Consider the following 20,000-nt stretch of genomic DNA (forward strand, 5'->3'; position numbering starts at 1 on the left):
GTATGTGTGCTGTTCCGAAACTTTACAGGGGTATGTAAATTTCCTCCGCGAACTTTTATTAATCTGTTCGTGTGTCTAAAAGTGGTCAACGCACAATGATTTCAACATCAAACAGGACGGCAACAGATTCAATAAACGTAAATAAATATGCAACTAGAAGACAGATAAAGAAACAAGGGGGCCATGCGTTCACTAGACATCCTGGAACTCGTTATTACTAACGAGTGGAACTTGTAATAAGATGGCTCCTCAAATTAGAAGCAGAGAAAAGTCTCTTCAGAGCGGAAGTCCTTTGAATACCGATGATTAATATCAAGATGTCAAGCCTTTTGGGATCCGCAGCGCAAAAGGATTGTTCGTTTAATGAGCTGTCAGCGCCAGGACCCAAAAATGCCTCCATTTCAAAAGGAGATCGATCTAGAGATTGTGGCAGGATTCCATTTCTGCACATTTTTATTCCGCCTCAAGTCGCACTTGATTGCATCGACCTAAGGGATTCAACTTTAAGAAGAGAGAAAGACATTGAGTCATAATAGTCCTTATTAAAACCTCTGTTAGAAGAAGGGTGCACCAATGATCTCTTTAAATGCATTGCTAATGCGCAATATTAATGATATTAGAGCCTGGACAAGGGTTGTATATGATGCAGTGAAATAGTTCCAAAAATTGACATAGCGAATTATTACAGAATGAGTAATTGGTGCGCGCTACATGCGCTGGAACCTGGCGCTGCTGTCTCCCCTACCCTCCCGATCACGTACCTACCCTGCCCATACCCTGGGCGGACAAACAGGTTTGCAAAAGGAGAGTAGATGTTTCCCCTACCCTCCCGTTCCCCTACGTAACCCGCCCTCACCCGGGGTGGGCAAACCGGCTTGCAAAAGGATGGGGGATGTTTCCCCTACACTCATATTCCCTTACCTACCCTGTCCCCTCCCGGGGCGGACAAACCAGTTTGCAGGGGTGAGTGGCTGTGTCATGTCTCCCCTACTGTACCTTGGGGGAGGACAAACAAGATCCACTCGGATTTTATTACTACAGAATGCTTGCAAATGGCAATGAAACACTTGTCAAGAATACTGCCGTTCAGAGAATAATGAAAATATTACGTGTACAATAAAATTATCGTGGAGGAGACAAAAAATACTGAAACTTTACGTTGAGTCAAGAATGGAAGGTTCAAAAGAGATCCGCAAATATTCAAGAAGGAGATGCACAAAGGATAACTACAAAAATTTTTAGGATGTAGCACGGTGTAAATAATGCAGCATTAGGTAGGGGTAGAAATATGCCGGAGTAATAAGTACAATGAGAAAGTTTGGGTTGCTTCGAGTTCAGTAGTTCAGTATGCCACACCAAGTTCTATATGTTGTGAAAATAGGACATTGAAATATAAGGTAAAATCATAACGACATGACTAGAATATTTTAACTTAATATCTTGCAAATTACTTATAACAAGTTTTGGAAGTCCAGCATCTTGTAAGATTTCCCCATAATGGGGAATTTATATTTACACGTGGTGTATGTATGTATGCATGTATAATTTGTATCACAGAAATAACAACGTGACGTTAAACATAAACAAATTATAAGACCACAAGTTTTCTAGAAAACTCTTAAACTAAATTCAGCAAAAAATGCCTCAAAGAAAGTAAAATATATACACAAACACACACATATATATGTGTGTGTTTGTGTATATATTTTACTGTCTTGGAGGCATTTTTCGCAAAATTTAGTTGAGTTTTATAGAAAACGTGTGGTCTTATAATGGAAAAAATAGTGAACACACGTTTGATGTGGTACTTGAAACGTGGTAAATACCTGTTGCCTGCCCAGTGCGTCTTTCGGAGTATGCACTCCACAACTGATGTATTAGCTCGAATGGAATCTTCAATATGTGAAGCTTTTGCTAACAAACAGCTTCACATCACTGTTTTCTTTGATCTAGAGAAGGCTTATGATACAGCATGGAGATAAGGAATTTTGAGGGTACTTTATGAATGTAACTTGAGAGGCAATTTGCCTTTTTTTATGAAGGCAACAATGTCAGATATATTCAATCAAGAAGGAGTAGTACCACAGGGAAGTGTAACCTTGTTCGTCTTAGCAATCAGTGGGGTTTCCAAAAAATTCTCCCAGATATGACATATACCCTTTTTGTTGATGACCTTTCGATATCCTTTGCAGAACAAGGATGGTAGTGGCTGAACGTCGCCTTCAGCTCTGCATTGATAATATAGTAAAGTGGACTGACATGAATGGTTTTAGATTTTCTGCTTGTAAAGCGGTAACCATGAGCTTTTGCTGTATAAAAGGTTTCCATCCTGATCCAGATCTGTTCATACATAGGCAAAGAATTCCATGTGTTGGTGAAACTAAGTGCCTTGGGCTGATCTTTGATAGCAAGCTGACCTGGATTCCACATCTGAAATATGTTAAGACAAAATGCTTGAAAGCGGTGAATGTGCTGAAAATTTTGTCTCACATTTCGTGGGGTGCAGACCGAACTCAGGTGTTGAGATTATATAAAGCCTTGATATTTTCAAAATTAACTAATGGGTGTGAAGTGTACACTTCTGCAAAGCCAAATAGCCTTAAAATGCTCAATTCAATTAATCATGGAGGAGTAAGATTGTGTATAGGAGCATTTCAATCATCTCCCACCGAGAGCATCCTTGTAGATGCTGGTGAGATGCCTCTGGATCTTCATTACCAACGTCAGCTGGTTCGGAGCTGATGCAGATTTCAGAAGCTCCCTAAGTCTTTAACCAGCATTTGTATGAGAAATGAAATGCATTGGAAGTTTTATGAAAATCACCCCAACAACCTCAACCATTCACTTTTAGAGTAAATTTTATTGTCAGGGAATTAAACATGCCAAGGATGGAGATTTTACCAGTAAGATATTCAGTTAGCAACCCCCGCCCTGAAATCTTCCAGGGTAAAATTTTGTAGATATTTTCACTTTACCAAGACGGAATTGTCCAGGGAGGCCAAGCGGTCAACATTTTTATAACATTTCTTGCAGCATGATAACTCCATTGCAGTTTTCACGAATGGCTCAAAGTCAGATGCTGGCGTCGGCTTGGAGTGGCCGTCCCTGATATGGAAAGAAGCGGGAGATTATCATGTTGCTGTACTGAAATTCCAAATGGAATTTGTATTTGTTTTAAGTAGCATGGTCACTGGAAGACAGTTAGCTTAGTTTCAAGTATTTAACTGCCCCCTTGGTTGATTAACAGCTCACTGCCTTCCGGCGACCGTTTTTAACCTAACCAGCACTTTAATGCTTTGCTTTCTTCCTGAGGTTGACGGAAACTTAAGCCAGTCACGAAGGAGCATTCCATCGCAAAGGGTCTAGTAACTCAGTTACTCGAGCTCCTGTTCTTGATATAAGAATACACATTGCACAGCTACCCATTTAACGTGACGAAGAACACTTTCTACATGTCCTTTGAAGTGACGAAGAGTATTATCGCCATGTAAACTAGGTTTAACCTCAACTAGAAGAAGCTTTCTTCATCGCAGTCTACCTTACACGTACTTCACCTTTCTTTTCCCAGAATGATATCGTGTATATCATAAATTGTACTACGTGGACTCCAGTTTGACTGGATATATATTTATTTTACTTAAGTTTCCAAGGTATTTGGAAGAGGGGGCTGAATTGACTGTCCCCTAATTCACGATGGTCAAACTTGTGTGTATTAGCTGCCGCTCAGCACCCTGGATGAATTAGGATACTCAGCAAATACAATAAATTACTTAATTTTTTTACATTTTAATTATCCTTACAGAAATCCCAGGTTGTGTAAATTAAAATTCAGCGCATGGCGACCGTGATAGGACAAAGCATTATAGGTTAGGTATGTGATACAGGACGAATTGCGGTGTATTGAGGTTTCTACCTGGGCTTTAATTTGCTTAATTCTTTAATTCATTTTTTACTGTTTAAGAAGAGTTCAGTGTACTATTTTTACGAATTCGTAAGTGAGTTTATTGTTTACTTGGCAATTGATTTAAAGTTCTTTGTGGACTATTTATGCGGTTCATAGTTTGTTTATCCCTTTGCGAATAATTTAGTGCGTATTTGAGTGCTCCCATTTCTCGCGTTACTTTGAGGTTTTTGCTTCGTAATAACGTTATTTGTATTAAGTGGTGTTCACTATTTTGTTTAGAAAATTTTCGTTGTGTATTGTATTGATTATACTTTCTATATATTGGTGCTTGTTTGTTTATTTGTAGTCATAATGGCTGAATTGGTAAAAAGTAATTAACAGCGTAAGATTGTTAGAAAAAGGTTACAGATTGTGCCAACCGTTCCTCGCAGTAATTTTCTTATTAGATAATACTGCTAAAGTATCTGAGCGAGGTATTCTCCTGGATTATAGGAAGGATTATGACTTGGATTCTAAAATACAGACTCAAAAATTTTCAGGGGAATTTAGAGAAGAGGATTGGAAGCTGAGCTTTCAGCCATGTCAGTCTTACCTTCATGATAAAATTTCAGGTATTTTGCCTTTGTTGGATGTAAGTGTAAATGCTGGAAGCCCTCCACTTTCATTAACTACTGATATTGCTAGGAGTCTTTTGAGGCAACCCACTGCCCCTCTGCCAAAATTCCAAAGTAAGGAAGGTGAGGATTTTTTGAGATTCATTAGAGAATTTGAAACCACGACCCAGAGTTTTAATTATCCAGACAGGGACTTGCTCTTACTTTTGAAGCAACAAGTAGAAGGTAGGGCTAAATGTTTACTTGGTTCATTGGAGGCCGACAAACAAAGTTACAACGATGCCAAAGACTTACTGACTCAGGCATTTGCCTCAACTGAATTACGAAAGTCTGCTGTAATTAAGAAATTGACTTGTCTAAATCTCAAAGAAGGAGAGGACCCTTTTGTCTTCTTATCAGAACTTAGAAATATAGTCGAAAATTTCAAATATTTGCATATTGATGTTGATGAGGTTGTTAGATATTTTGTTTGGTCTGCAATGAATGATAGATTTAAGTCTCACCTGGTTCATATGACTAATGACTCATCCATCACTAAAGCAACTGTAGATAATTTCTTTTACAGCATGTGAAAGGTATGAACAGTGGGTCAGACGAAAGGTAAATTGTCTGTCAGGGATAAAGTGTAGCTCATCTCAAAGCCATTACAGGAAAAGACTAGCACCATGGCTCTAAACTAAGACTGTTCCCGCCAAAGCTTGTAATTTTGTTCTAAGGTCGGTATTTCTGATGAGTGATCATTTAAAATTACAAGTGTAATTAAGTATGCCACCCCCTTCTGCTAAAATTTATTTATTAAATTTGGTATAAAGGTTGTGTAAAATGTGGTAATTTTAATCATTCTCACTGAAGCATGTAAGTTCAGATTTCGAAGACCCTGTCTACATTGTCAGGTATCACATGGAGTATCTTTGTTGGAAACTTAGTCCTGACAGTTGTAATAGTAAAAAGAGTCTTCCAAGGAAGCAAGCAGTGGATAGCAGTAGCCAAATGTTACCACAGGTACAGTTCTCCCTACTTTCACATTTTGTATAAATGGTCAAAATAGGCTTTACAGGGGTCTTAAGGATTCAGGGTCACAAAATACTTTTATATCTAGCAAGTTAGCTTCCTCTTATAATTTGAAGTCTTTGACTACCAATGTAAAACTTACTGTGAAAGGGTTTAATGGTCAAAAGGAATATTCTACTAGTCTTGTTGAAGTTCCTATAAAGCTGGGGAATGAAATCTTTGCTATTTCTGCTCTAGTTGTACCCTCTATAAACCTGCAATTAAGTTTACCTTTGTCTTGGTCAGGTAGTTAGTATAATGCAGAGTAAAAAATTTGTATTTAAGGATGCTTTATCAGCCAATTCTCAGGGCATTGATGACGTTCAGCTTTGTTAGGGAGTAGATTTTTCACATTGTCTTTTAAAGAGATATAGTGATAGGGAGTCCTAATTCGTCTGTGTATATTGGAGACTACTTTAGGAATAATGCTTATAGGGAATCTTGATAGGTTCCTAATTAATCTTACTTCACTTAATGGTAATGATAGTTTAGCCTCGAAACCACTAAGGGGCGAAAATTCTAATGCTGAAAAAGGTACATATTATAATATCCCTTGCCATTCTTATTTTCTAGCTACTAGTATATCTATGAATGATGAATTTAACGAGCTCAATGACATGACGACAAATTGTTCTTTCACTGTACTTTCAGATAAAGGAACTATTATTGATAGGAAACTGCAAGAAGCAACTGATCAAATCCTGAATATGGAGAGCCAATTTTATTTGAACTATGATCAGAAAGTTTACAGTGATGAATCTAATCAGCTCAATAATTCTCTCGTGGACTACACTTTGAGAAATTTGCACACGAGAAGTGATGGACGTATAGTTGTTCCCTTGTTATGGAATGGGAAGGTATCACACCTTCTTTCGAGAAATGAGTCGCTTTCCAAGGCTATTCTTCAATCAAATTTGAAAAAATTACTTCGTAAGAAAGGTTCCTTGCAGTTGGTGGATAACCGTACAAAGGAGCAATTAAATACGTAAATTATTGAACTAATTCTTGACTTGGAAGTAGAAGGCTGAATACCCTTAACTACTCATTCTACCTCATATGCCAGTTTAAGCCAGAAAGGGAAACTACGAAGTGTCGCGTAGTATTTCTAATTTATAATCTTTAAGAAACTGTCACTGTCACATAATCAATGTATGTATGTTGGGCCTAACTTAAATCAAGCTTTCATCTGCATTTCTTAATATTAGGGTTTCATGAAAAATTTAATTTTTGATTTGAAAAAGCTTTCAATATGTTGGCTTTAAGTGAAATTGATCAGTCTAGACTATTGTTCTTTTACTTCCTGAATGTCAGCGCAGGTGATTACACCCCATTGCTTATAAAATGTCAGGCTTTCTTATTTGGACTTCGGTAGCCTATATTTCTTTTGATGGCTTCATTGTATTATATGTTAATTTTAACTTCCAGTAATGATTCAAGAATTGATGAACTGAAGAAACTTATTTATGCCTTAATATATATGGATAATGGTGCTATTACCATGAGCAGCTCTGATGACCTGAGGTGGGGCCTATATGCAGCAGTTAGATGACATATCTGCATTTCATTTAAATTTGAAACTCAGCAGCTGGTAACCAATGATATTGATCTGCAGTCTGACATAGATCAGTCAGTTCTTACTCCTGAAGTCAATAAATTGTTTGGGCTTGAATGGAATAGACTTTCGGATGATATTTTCACTAGGCCAATTAACCTTGACCCAGGAGCTAACACTAAAAGATTAATTCTTAGGTCCATTGCCTCCCAGTTTGATATAGTTGGTTTCAACTTGCCTTTATTTAACCGATGTAGGCTTTATATGCATAACTTGCAGTGTCAAAAGGGTTCGAATTGGGATCGGACTCTTAACAGTCAACAGCTCAAAGACTGGAGGAATATCTGTAGGCAGTAACTACATCGCCCTCTTAAAGTAACTCTGCTCAGGGTCGAAGGATGGTGAGTATCATATAATTGTTTTTACTGATGCCAGTTGTGACATATATGGGTGTGTCATTTATCTACTGAATGTTGAGTCTGGCAAACTTACCTTTGTGAATGCTAAAAATCGGTTGGTTAATACCCAATTGAAAGGTAAATCCATACCATCTTTAGAGATCCACGCCATTAATCTAGGAGTTGAACAATCTATTGATCTTTATTTGGATCTTGCTGGTCCCAGTTGCATAAAACCTATAAAGGTGACAAAGATTTGTCTATTTTCAGATTCTTCTTGTGCCCTCCAATGGTTAATAAGTTCTTCTCTTCAACTTAAGAAAATGAACCAATGTTCTACTTTTGTAATGAACAGAATTTACAGCATACAAAAACTTTGTGAAACATATCCTGTTCAATTTGGCTTTATTAATGGCAAGGAGAATCCTGCAGATATGGTAACCAGGTGCACGTCATATAAATTGTTGATGAAATCTTGTTTTCTTTCAGGCCCGGACCTGACTAATATTCGGACACCTGACATGCAGTTCACTATTCCTAAAGAGGATTATCTTTCAGGAAATTACATGAATATCTCTAATGTTCCTTTAGTTAAGAGAGAATGCTTGGTGAATATTTCTGATTTTTCAGACTTCCGAAGACTTGTTTTGCTGTACCGTCGGTGTATAATATGCATACACAAATGGAAAGCTAAAGTGAGAAGGCAAGTTGATGTACAAGAAAAGAATTTTTTCTCTTTTTTTTAGCTCTTGTCCGTTTGATTTTTCTTGAATGATCAACAAAATCACTTTGTTGGATGTTTTAGAACATTTTTTCCAAAGGTTTTCTGCAGTAAAGGGATATACCAGGTATAGTTTCTCAGTTGAATGTGTGTTTGTTGGATAACAATGGCATTTTGAGAGTGAAGAGCAAATTTAAGAATGAAAAAAATTCTCATTCTATTATCTAGAGACAGCCATTTAACTAAGTTAATTATACTTGATATTCATCATAAATTAGCTCATTCTGGGTGCTATGCTGTTCTTGCTGAACTCAGAAGACACTATTTTATTCCTAGAAATTTTTCATTGGTAAAAAAGGTTCTGAGGCAATGTGTTCACTGCAAGAGATTTAATGCACGACCTGTCGATTTAAATCAAAATTGTTACAGGGAATTCAGGGAAGACCCACCAGCTGTACCTTTCGGCAATATTTTCGTTGATTATATAGGTCCTTTTACAGTTAAACTGGAGAAAGAAAATGTTAAGGTATGGCTATTATGTTTTACTTGCACTTGGTCTCGTGCAGTTAATTTGAAAATTTGTAGAACACTTGGTGTGCCAGATTTTCTTAGGGCATTTTCTCTTCATTGCTTCGAGTTTGGCATTCCACAGTTATGCATTAGTGACCTAGGGTCACAAATAGTTGCAGGAGCTAATGTTATAACTTCATTTTTGAATGATCCCCACACTCAATTGTATTTTGAGGAGCGAGGTGTTAAACCTTTGACTTTTCAACAGTATTTTAAAGGGTGTAGTCAGTTAGGATCCATTGTCGAGGTTTGTGTCAAGTTAACAAAGAGGCTTCTATATGGGTCCATCAAGAACAATATTCTTTCTTTCTTTGATTTTGAGTTTACTGTATGTCAAGTTGTCCACTTGGTAAACAGACGGCCAATATCTTTAAAGAGGTTCTTAGATGTGCAGTGAAGACCTTTCCTGAACCAATAACACCCGAAATGTTAATAAGAGGGTATGAGCTTTCTTCTCTCAATGTCATTCCAGATTTACAACCTTTACCCGAGGATGAAGAATTCGTTCCTTGTGTAACTACTAATAAATTTGAACAGTTGTCTAGGATTAGGAGTAAACTTATAGATATTTACCATCATGAGTTTATGCAGACTCTTTTAAGCCAGGCGGTTGATAGAAAGGGTAGATATCGCCCTGTGACTCATCATCCTCTAAAAATAGGTGACATTGTTTTGATTAAGGAAGATAATACGAAGATTAACAATTATCCTCTAGGTCGAATAAAGGAAACTTTTACAAATGATATTGGGGAAACTACACATGCAATAGTTTTCAAAGGCCGTACCAGACAAGTTTGTAAACTCCATGTTAATAATCTAATACCTTATCTTTCCTTAGACGATGATGTGGACTTAAAGTCCAATGACTTGCACAACATTGACAAATTATCACCAGCTTCTGAGAGGCCTAAAAGAAAAGCTGCAGTGGAAAGCCGGAGAAAAACATCTGAAATGTTGAATTTATAAACTGATAAATTTAAATTTGTATGTATTGTATATAATGTGTTTGGCAAAATACAAAAGATTATTTTGGATTCGTTCCCCCGCAGTGTACTGAAATTCCAAATGGAATTTGTATTTGTTTTAAGTAGCATGGTCACTGGAAGACAGTTAGCTTAGTTTCAAGTATTTAACTGCCCCCTTGGTTGATTAACAGCTCACTGCCTTCCGGCGACCGTTTTTAACCTAACCAGACACTAATGCTTTGCTTTCTTCCTGAGGTTGACGGAAACTTGGCCAGTCACGAAGGAGCATTCCATCGCAAAGGGTCTAGTAACTCAGTTACTCGAGCCCTGTTCTTGATATAAGAATAACATTACTGCACAGCTACCATTTAACGTGACGAAGAACACTTTCTTTACATGTCCTTTGAAGTGACGAAGAGTATTATCGCCATGTAAACTAGGTTTAACCCCAACCAGGAAGAAGCTTTCCTTCATCGCAGTCTACCTCTACACGTACTTCACCTTCTTCCCAGAATGATATCGGGATATCATAAATTGTACTACGTGGACTCCAGTTTGGACTGTGGATATATATTTATTTTACTTAAGTTTTCCAAGGTATTTGGAAGAGGCTGAATTACTGCGGTTCCCCCTTAATTCACGATGGTCAAACTTGTGTATTAGCTGCCGCTTCAGCACCTGGATGAATTAGGATACTCAGCAAATACAATAAATTACTTAATTTTTATACATTTTAATTATCCTTACAGAAATCCCAGGTTGTGTAAATTAAAATTCAGCGCAGTTGCATCTATTTTTACAGCAGAAGGCATATGCAATTTTAAAAGCTTTTAAAGGAAATTTCAATTCAGAATGGAAACAGTTTTACAATATATTTTGACTCAAAAAGTGTTCTTCAATCATTAGAATCTTTAAACTCTTTAAACCCACTGATTTTAGAGATACTGGAATGGATGCTTTAAGTGAAGAGAAGTAAAGAGATGGATTTTTGCTGGGTGCCTTCCCATGTTAGGGTGGTTGGAAACGAGGAAGCTGACCAACTTGCAAAAATCAGCAGCCACCTCCCCAGAACCCAGAAGGTGCCTTCTACTATATCGGGTTTTGTATCCTCTAGTAGGTCAGAAAATTAGAAAGTGTTGGCATTCCCTATGGGAAAATATTTTAACAGATCAAAAAATGCGCATTATCACGTCATTAGTGTCTCCTTGGCCATATCCCTATATGCCAAGGAGACAAGAAACGATGTTATGCAGATTGAGCATTGGACATACAAGACTCTCATAGGTTCTTGGTGTCCCTTGAAAATCTTCCATTTCGAGATGACTGTACTGTGCCCTTTGAAGTAAGACATTTGCTGGTCGAATGTCCTAGCCTTGGGATTTGAGACATTTGTTCTTGTCCTGGGGACGTGATAGAGAAGGTCATTTGATTCTAGCTACAATTCTCTGTGAGGATTGTAATATAGAGCAGTTATATATCTTTATGTAGGAGGCGGGCTTCCTCAACACAATTTAGATTATACATATAAAGTATATGTAAGTATTGGTAATATATTCTAACAAATATGATTATATACATATATATATTTTTAGTTTTTTTATATTAAATTCTTTTTACACTTATTTATGTTAAGTTTTCTATTTAATCTTATTAGGCGTTTGTAACTAGGCGATGTGACGCCAGTTTTAATGGACGTAATAAAAAGTTATTAATTCTCCTAACCTAGATAAGCCTTTGAATTCAGTAATTCCCTACCGTAAACAAAATATTATCATTGGTTTATGGATTCCTTATGATGAAACTCCCTACCTTTATCCACTTATTCAGGAAAATGATTGGTAATTAAAATAGATATGGTGGAAGCGCTTTGACATTTGGGAGTTATTTTCTCTCATATGTTTGACTTCCGAATCTCTACCTAATTGTATCAGTTTTGCATTTAATATACCAGAATAAAATTTCATCCCTCTCCGAAATGCTGTGAGGCTTCTGGTGCTCATGACTAATTATTTGCGTCCTGTATTTATTTATTATTATTATTATTATTATTATTATTATTATTATTATTATTATTATTATTATTATTATTATTGGAGAAGCAAATCCACAGTTATGTATATGTGTGCATATATTTAAAGATAAAATCAATCTATATTGATTTGTCTTTAAATATATGTACATACACATAACTGTGGATTTGCTTCTCCATTTTAAGACTCATGCTACTGTGAGTATTATTATTATTATTATTATTATTATTATTATTATTATTATTATTATTATTATTATTTGTGTGTATTATTATTATTCAGAAATGAACTCTATTCATATGGAACAAGCCCACAGGGCCACTGACTTGAAATTCAAGCTTCCAAAGAATATGGTGTTCATTAGGAAGAAGTAAGAGGAGGTAAAGGGAGATACAGAAAGAAGAGACCCCACTTTATTGAAAAATAAAAAGATAAATGCATAAATTAACAAATAGATAAAAATGTATTGAAATGCAAGGGCGTTAGTAGTACGGTAGTAATACATTGCACCTTCGCTTGAACTTCTGAAGTTCCAATTACACGACATCCGCTGGGAGGCTGTTCCACAGTGTATTGTATAAAATTAGTTGATGACTTTTTCTCAGGGAAGAGGATAATATGCATCCTCTCTCGCACAGTGGTGGTTACAACTCGAGGCTCTGTATTGGATATTCTTACCTTGTGCCTATAGTATTTGAACGTTATTCTATATATTATGGTTCTGTGATTATTTAAACATTTGGGTTATTTTTATGTCACTTTCAGAGTCTGACAGTTTGTCTTAATGTGTTACTTCTCATTATTTGACTTATTTCGTAAACTTTAATTTCACAGAGTGTATATTTTCTATTGCATACATTTTAATAATTGATAGGTTTAATTTTTCTTCTAACACACAGATAAACGGGTTCTCTAAACATGAGTTGCTCTAGTAGCAGGATTTTGGTAAAGGGTGAACTATATATATGTACATATATGAATAGATAACTTTATCAGGATCATTACAATTTTCTTCAGTATTTGTTGGGGAGTTTCAGCAAATGAAGCTTGACAGACCAGGAAGTGTAAAATTTCACCTTCATACAATGCCTTCACGCCCATAGATTTTTTAGTAATGAATTCCTTATACCGTTTGCTGTCAGTTTGAGGTTCCTCATTTCTCATTTCTTTATTCCCTCATTCTTTACTTATTAATTCCTGACTTTCTTCTTACATAAATCTGTAACTTTTAGTTTCTTTAAAATAAAACTATTGAGATGGCTTTGCCTGTTCGTCCGCAATTTTTCTATCCGCCCTCAGATCTTAAAAACTACTAAGGCTAGAGGGCTGCAAATTGGTATGTTAATCATTCACCCCGCAATCATCAAACATACCAAGTTCCAGCCTTCTAGCTCTGTAGTTTTTATTTTATTTAAGGTTAAAGGTTGCCATCAACGTACTTCTGGTACCGCTATCGGTACCAACAGGAGGCCACCACCGGCCGTTGCTGAAAGTTTCATGGGCAGCGGCTAAGATTTTCATGGGCCGTGGCTGAAAATTTCATACAGCATTATACGCAGTACATAAAACACGATTGCCCCGAAGAAACTTTGGCGCATTTTTTACTTGTTTTTCTTTGTATTCGCTAAGCATCCCATTCCTGCTTTCGCCGAATACACAGATGTCAATGAATAGCTTTTTTTGTGTTATCTGTCTCCTTCCCTTTCGTTCTTGGCAGGATATTTCCTCAAGCGTCTATTGCAACTTGAACACCTTGAATGGATTTCGGAAGAGCTGTCGTGGAAACTTGTTTAAATTTCATGGTTCAGAGGAAAGGAGGCTGAGATTTTTTTCTGTGGGCGGTTGAAAAGCTTAATAGAATTTATATTCAGCGAGTCACTGAGATGTCACGACGAAGTCTCTTGTTATGTTTTTTTTTTTGGGTGGGTGTGTTGGTGGGGGTTGATTTGTCTTCAGGCATAAGGCTTTGTTAACCAAACTCCCTCCTAACGGTTTTATTAATCTCCATCAACTTGCTATCCAACAATTCGTATCACTCGTCGTTTACCTGCTAACATTAGATCTCTTTCCCATTTATAGTGGTCTTCTTCATTTTTGTGATGTCTCATCTCTGTTTTACTCTTCTTTATCAAATAATGTCCTTCACTCCGCTACATCTGCTCATGACTTTGCCGATGATTCAACTCTCCGTATCTGCACTGCCATCGCACCCAATCCTTCTTGCGGTTCACTCGCGATTCGTTCGTCCTTCATCTTTCCTCTTGATAGCATATCTGAATGGGGAACTCGTTACTGTCAAGTTCAACGCTTCAAGGACACATTTATTAACCGATGCTTTATCGTCTTTTTCATCCACTTCTATTCGTTCGATGAAAATTTAACTGAACATCTCTCTTCAATGTACGTCTCGTGTTGGGGTTGACTGTGATGTTGTTTTGAACAGATCACATAGCCCAAACTGCTACTGTAGATCTGCTGGTCCGTTGGATTGGTGGTTAGTGTCGTGGCATGCCACTCAGATGGCGCTGGCTCGCGTCTCCCCCAGGATGATGAAAAATCACTGGCTCTGTATCGTGATCAGTTACTGCTCCAGTGTGGGGTCTGCGGTGGGAGGTTGAAACTAACATTCTTTGGAAGCTTGAATTTGAAGTCAGTGGCCCCTGTGTGCTTGTTCCATTTGAATGGGCCTCATCTACTTAAAAAAAAATAATAATAATAAAATAATAATAATAATAATAATATCGAAATTGCTTTTTCGTCGTAAATTCTTTCCTGCATTGCCTTATCTTTATCTTATGCCTCCAACGTCGAAAAGGCTGAATCAATGGCCATTCTTTCCTTTTTTTTCAATCCTCTTTCTCTCCACTGGGATTTGCTTTCATTATTGTTATGTCCATCCTTTATTCGATGACTTTAGGATGTACCACCTGCGGAAAAACATCCATGGTATCACGTGGTTGATATATCTACGCAGAAAATTCATCAGCAACTTGTGGACCCCTACCCCAAAAGCGACGCTCAAGCTTCTAAATATCAAAGCCATTCAATTTCATTATTTCTTTAACTTTATCTAGCCAACACCTTTTGCCCTTCGTTTCCTTCCTACCAAGACTTCCTTATAGTAGACATTGTGTTTGTGAATAATTTCACTTGTTTCCTACCAAGGAAAGAGGGGAAAAATGAATGGAAGTAAGACGAAGAGGTACACCGATTGTTAAATTTAGTTATGTGGTAGTGCTTCTAAAACGGACACTTAAACTTGGTATATACAAGAGAATAAAAGGTGAAGGAGAAATATCGAAGGGATGAAAGGCGTTTTTGTGTAGGCCAGAATATAAATGGAAGACTTGAAGCGTCAGTTAAATGGAAGACGAAGAATGGAAGACTGAAGCGTCAGTAACGGTTTCCAAATGGCATTTTATGGAGAAGAATTCTGAAAAGGATTGTGTTATAAATGTGTCAGTGACAAAGAATAGAAGGACATGAACGGAGAGCATCAGAGAATTTTGATGAAAGGCGAAGAACGAAATGAGATGACAAAGAAGTTCATCAAATCATTGCACCTTCACTCTTCACATATATATATATATAAAAAAGGATATCTTTATATTAGGATATCATTATATTCCTTAGAAAATGGATATCTTTATATTATATCATTTATTCCTTAGAAAACAATGAACCCTTCTGGGATTGTTTCCATAAATATCTTAGTGAATCTATGGGTTAAACAAATTATTGTAAAAATGGTAATTTTTGTGATGATTTTGGCTACGAGTCAGAATGGTAACATATGCTCAGTAAAAGAGATGAAAATAAGTAAATGCTTGAAGATATTTTAATAATATCGATGTCTTGCTTTGTTTGTGTATTTCTTAAATTCATCTTACCTTTCAGTAACTTGGGTAGCCTTGTCTTTTGCGTAAAGGTCTTAGAATGGCTTCATTATACTGACGATTTAAGCATTCTTGGTGTTTTTCATGCGTTATAGAAATCGGGTATTTTCTCTTTGGAACTGATATAAAACTGGCTCCAGGTAAAATAAATTAATTTAACTATACTCTAGAAATAAAACTTTTGCGAGACGAACTGCAAGGCTACCATTTTCTTTTAGTCCATTATGTCATAGAGAAACTAAAACACTGTGCACAGATCTAATAGGTACAGTTATTGCAAGAGCTTTTTGCAATTGTGAGTCTTTTCTTCGGCAGAAAATATTCTGATGTGTATAGGTGCCGCGTTTGTACAGTCTTTATCAAGAAAACATGCTTAAGGAACCCGAAGCATTGCAAAATGGTATAATTGCAAGTGATATCTGTAAAAAATTGTAAGTATTAGACGTTTCTCCTAATTTTCTCAAACATTTTAGATAATTCGCCATATATAATTATAATGGCGACTGCCACTGAACATCATCAGTTTAAAACTAATTCCTGTATCCGAAATATGCGAAAAATTCACAGAAACAGAGAGACGAACGAGCGCAATCAAGCCACATTGCTTGAATACAGGGGGATTTAGGGAAGGCTGGAGGACCTAATAGCGCCGTGTTCCCTCCCCCATCATCAAATACCGATCTCCACGTGGACTGAAGGAGCTCCTCGTTGCCTTTCCCTTACGAGGACGCCCCTGATGAAGAATGATCTCTAGCAATTCTCTGAGTGGTCCTCCACGAGATGCTCAGTTCCAGGAGAGGGATTAGAAAGATGTCTTTGTTGGACTCGACAGGAGAGCTACGAGGACTGATTGCGTAACAGTTCCAGTCCTCTTAAGTATTTGCAAGTGTTGCAAGTGTGTCAGCCTCTCTCTCTCTCTCTCTCTCTCTCTCTCTCTCTCTCTCTCTCTCTCTCTCTCTGAATTGCTATTGTTATATATGCTAAGAACTGATGTGGTAATTAAGACTTACATGTCTATAGAACATGAAATTATTGTGGAATTACATGTCCAAGTTGATAAAACTATTTACTCTATCTATGTGTACAAATGACATACATTTCTCAACAGTTTAGCAAAAACAATATATATATTTATATTTATTTACATATACATACATATGTATGTATAGATGTGTGTATATATATATATATATATATATATATATATATATATATATATATATATATATATATATATATATATATACAGAAAGGCAAATTGCCTATATTTATATATTCATCACGTTCCATATTTTCGTGATTCATTTATACGTATATATATATATATATATATATATATATATATATATATATATATATATATATATATATATATATATATATATATATATATATATACAGACTGTATATATATATATATATATATATATATATATATATATATATATATAAATATATATATATATATATATATATATATATATATATATATATATATATATATATATATATATATAAACACATGTATACGTATATGTATTATATATATTATATATATACATATGTCTAGAATATGTATATATAAATATATATATATATATATATATATATATATATATATATATATATATATACATATACATATATATAAAGGTAAATTGCCTTTATTTATATATTCATCACGTTCCATAATTTCGTGATTCTCTTATACATGTATATTTATATGTATGTATATACATATACATATGTATGCATGTATATATATGTATATATATGTATATGTATATATATAAATTATTTATATATATATATATATATATATATATATATATATATATATATATATTTATATATGTACTTATATATACTTATGATATGTGCACTTCTATTCACGCTACCAAGAAAAAAAATGTATTTCCATTTATTTATATACGTTCATTAAGAATATTAGTCCCTGGGTGCACTGAGGGTGAGTTTGACATCGTTATTTCTTTTTAAAAAATGGTATAAATATTGCCAAAAGCCCTCTATATTAATTATTTAGGGAAAGGGAATCAATGCACGACATACTCCGTTTACTTTTTAAAAGTATTTAAATACTGTTCCAGTTTAGAAAAGTTAAAACATAAAGGTAGGATTTAAATAAAACATATCGACAAGTATCCTAATTGGAAATAGCCTAGTTATAGTTACATTGTGCTCTACAATGATCATCTAAAATATATACACACAAACCAGGCAGAATCAGACTGGAGTCTCAGAAGTTCTTACAAATAACGCATGGTAATCATCAGCTTAATTCGGCCCCAGAGTTGAATGAGCAAAGGCCGAGGCAGCTATCCGCTCTGATGACTTTATCAAGAGAACTATTCTTGTGATTGTGTTAATGAACTGTTAAAGGGCGAAATTCAAACCTAAGCACTGGTATGCATCTGTCTTTAGTCCATTTTTATTCTGAAGACAGTGGAACGAAAGCGCTGGCCCCATTTACGTTTTACCTTTTTCCTTTCATGTTAGATATATATATATATATATATATATATATATATATATATATATATATATATATATATATATATGTATATATATATATATATATGTATATATATATATATATATATATATATATATATATATATATATATATATATATATATATATATATATATATATATATATATATATATATATATATTTGTATGTATATATATATATATATATATTTATATATATATATATATATATATATATATATATATATATATATATATATATATATATATATATATATATATATATATATATATTTTATTTATTATGCTTGCATTTACATCAGCAGCGTATTTAACATTGTCTCTGTTAATGAATGATAGTTAATGAACAGGTGTAGGTTATTTAAATTTGTTTTAAATATTACTTAGCTTATTATGAATTTTAATATACCTTTTTAGTGTGGAAGCATGAGTAAATGTATTTATTGTGTGCATGTGTTACAGGATGAGAATGTGTGACTATGTAGCCCTACGAGAGCTGAAAGTCAGCTCAGTGGTCTGGTAAAACTACTTTAATACTAGCTAACTAGAGCTATGCATGTACATAGTAACTAATCCCATAATATTTGTTGAAACTTAGAAAGGTAACTAAATATGGAGTTACACCTGTACACACACACGCATACAAGCGCACACAAATACATAAATGCGTAGATAGATAGAAAGATCGATATATAGATAGGTAGTTAGATAGACAGAGATAGATATTTGTGTGTGGTAATCACGGGATTGGTTTTGACAGAAATACGCACATTATTTATATACAGGGACGAGATCGATGAATGATTTATATACAGGGACGCGATCGATGAATTAGGCCTAGTATTTAAATTTGGTTTAGGTCAAATTAGGGATTTTTCAGAGGTTTCCATAGCCTAATAAACTTGATGACCACTGAAAAATAACGACTGAACGGTATTTTTTAGGTGATGAATACCTTGGATTTTAAACCTGAACGGAACCAGCTACTCGCAGAGGAAAATATTTACGAAATTATCAATAGATTTAGCAACCTATCAACGGGGCAACTACATTTTCATACACCCTTGAAAAAGATTATTTTCAGAACTGTCAAGTCAATATATTACAATACATTATCTCCCACATATTCTATGTGTGTTTCTCCCCTAATATACACAAAGTAGGCATCCAAATGAGTATCCTATCTCTGCCTTACATTAGTCAGTCTGTATATGAAATTTTAAGTTTCTTGGTTTCCAGTCATTAACAGAATATAAATCAAACTAATGTTGTGTAAACTGTATGTGAGTGATAATTTTGCCTAAATAGAACGGGAAAAAAGAAAACTCCTACATTTCATTCTTAGATGCTTTCAAGCTTAGAAAAACTTCTTTAAAATTGACATTGGAAAAGACAAAACAGCAGCCAACCTTTTTTAAATGTGTCAGTATAAAAACAATGACGGCTTCAAAAATAAAGTGTACCGTAGAGCCACATACAAATGTTGCATTTATAATTTTAGGACCATAATTTTAACATCATATAAAGAGTACCAGTAGTTCCTGTATATATGACTATGCTTATTCAGAAGAAGAGATGAATTTCATAAAATAAGTAATTTATGGTGTGACCAAACCAACCTGTTTTTTATTCGTTGCTCTCAACAAAGCAAGAAGTAATTTCCATACAAATAACGAAAAAAGTGGCTCACGGAAAGAGAAATAATTAAATTGACATCTCAGAGCAAGTTGGATAGTCACTGAAAAACTTGCAGATAAACTGCATAA

At 35.0% G+C, this 20,000-nt stretch overlaps 1 protein-coding gene and 2 long non-coding RNA genes across 4 annotated transcripts in view; 2 read left to right on the forward strand and 1 right to left on the reverse strand.

Annotated features, from left to right (window-relative positions):
- Nucleotides 1–20,000, forward strand: part of LOC136825019 (uncharacterized) — a 301,632-nt gene that overhangs the window by 158,957 nt on the left and 122,675 nt on the right. The window lies entirely within an intron of this gene.
- Nucleotides 1–20,000, reverse strand: part of stg1 (stargazin-like protein) — a 142,826-nt gene that overhangs the window by 64,029 nt on the left and 58,797 nt on the right. The gene's annotated exons all lie outside the window — the stretch shown is intronic.
- LOC136856501 (uncharacterized) lies at nucleotides 3,151–10,499 on the forward strand. Its single transcript, XR_010858363.1, has 2 exons — nucleotides 3,151–3,496; nucleotides 10,215–10,499. It is a non-coding gene; the product is annotated as an uncharacterized lncRNA (long non-coding RNA).

This window comes from Macrobrachium rosenbergii, chromosome 36 (genome assembly GCF_040412425.1).
Source record: "Macrobrachium rosenbergii isolate ZJJX-2024 chromosome 36, ASM4041242v1, whole genome shotgun sequence".
In the NCBI taxonomy this organism is placed as follows: Eukaryota; Metazoa; Arthropoda; class Malacostraca; order Decapoda; family Palaemonidae; genus Macrobrachium; species Macrobrachium rosenbergii.